The sequence below is a fragment of the Poecilia latipinna genome, unplaced genomic scaffold (assembly GCF_001443285.1).
Source record: "Poecilia latipinna isolate Pla-1442-1.1 unplaced genomic scaffold, P_latipinna-1.0 Scaffold7508, whole genome shotgun sequence".
NCBI classification, from domain to species: Eukaryota; Metazoa; Chordata; class Actinopteri; order Cyprinodontiformes; family Poeciliidae; genus Poecilia; species Poecilia latipinna.
The window spans coordinates 7,081-8,805 of NW_015120124.1; the positions used below are offsets into that span (position 1 = coordinate 7,081).

The following is a 1,725-nucleotide window of genomic DNA, read 5'->3' on the forward strand; positions in this document are numbered from 1 at the left end:
TGGCTAAACTTTCAGGCTAATATCGAGCAGCTTTTGCTCTCGTCTTATTAAATTGGAGTTTTATTCCCAAATAAACCTGGAAATAAAAATCCTGGGTGGTTGGATGTGAAACAAGCAGCACAAACATGTAGCAGCTGAGAGGTGTGAAAGGGTTAAAAGGTCAGCAGCTAACGCCAGTACAGTGGACGATCTTTGGTCCTGTCGGCTTGTTTCGTCTCCAGATCTTTGGAGAACTTTGGTGTTACTCTCAGTCAGAAAACCCAACAATTGTTCTTACTGATAAATGATGAAGATAAAAGAAAATGAAATATATTGTAGCTTCTGATTCACTCTAGCAACATTTTAAGGTTTCCTAACGACACTGGTCTCGTCATAGTGGCTCTTTCGTCCGAGCTTTGTGGGTTAACGGGTGAAATTGCTGTCTTGCGCTCTTTCTACATAAACAGCTTCTTGTTTCTGCTATTAACAGAAGGAGAAGTTTTAAATTTCCACCAACAGTTCGAGAGATACTGTACAAATAAACACAGGGTGGCCCACAAAAAAGTAGCCCGTGTTACTATAGTATTACTGGCGGCCTTCCGTAAAGAAAGAAAGAACTTGAAATGCCAAAATCTTTACAGAAATTGCTGGAAATGATCACCTTGTGCGTCAATGCAGTTTTGGGCACGCCTTAACATATTGTCATATACATGACGCAACTCTGGGGCCCAATGCTCTGAATTGGATTACGAATATTGTCTTTCAACTGCTGTAAAGCTCTCGGGTTATTAGCGTACACCTTTCCCTTCAAACTGCCCCACAGATAAAAGTCACAAGTTGTTAAGTCCGGCGCTCCACTCTGGCAGGAAGGAGTCCTGGGCCACCTAATACAGGCTATTAGACACGAAAAATCAAGACGATATAATCAGGAAATGTGTCTCACCTTTGGTGTATCCACTGATGACTGAACTGAACACTAAATAAAACAAACAGATTTATGAAAAAGTTAGAAAAATGGATCAATCAGGAAGAAAGACAATCACAATAACAGAAAAAACTGGCATTTAAAAACATTTCTGAAATAATTTAATACAACAATATAGCTGATACTTAAATTATCTCTTTATTTAGAGACAAGCAGCCATTTTAAGAAAACGTTAGTTTAACTAATCATCTATTTTTAAAGTTAATACATTTACTTACAGAACAGCAAGTGAAGCCAAGCGTGTCCCATCCTCACATCTCAACCTGCTGAACAACTATAACCAGGAAATCTTCTATCTTGTGGAAAAAAAGAGAAGTTCCCAGAATACTTCTTCTTTATAGCTGCTTACGTGTTTCCTTCCCATTACTGGAGTTTTAAAAACTGCAGTTGCTTTGATTGCAGGTTTACTCAATATATTTAGACTTCCCATCTGCTGCAGGGGAGTTTTTAACTACAACAGCTTTTAGGATGCTTTCAGAATCATGGTGATAATTTTCTGAGTACAGGAAAAGTCAAAAGGTGCACTGTTCTCAATTTGATGGGTTTGTTGAATGAATTTATGGATTTCAAAGCTGTGCACCATTGCTCAATCACATACTTTGAATTTGAACTAAACTTGTTTTTCGGCTGCAAAAAAATAAAGTTGCACAAATACCTTGTGCAAACTACTTCCTTTATTCCCAGGTGAAAAAAAGTATACTTAAGTATATTTCAAACATACTTACATTTGTGAAAGTACACTTTAAGTGTACTAAGTATTA

At 37.4% G+C, this 1,725-nt stretch overlaps 1 protein-coding gene across 1 annotated transcript in view; it reads right to left on the reverse strand.

Annotated features, from left to right (window-relative positions):
* LOC106944235 (uncharacterized) overlaps nucleotides 1-1,673 on the reverse strand; it is a gene marked incomplete at its 3' end in the record, with an annotated part of 8,730 nt that extends 7,057 nt beyond the window's left edge. The window contains exon 1 of the mRNA XM_015027442.1: nucleotides 923-1,673. The remainder of the gene's footprint in view (nucleotides 1-922) is intronic.
* Nucleotides 1,674-1,725: the final 52 nt, after the last annotated feature.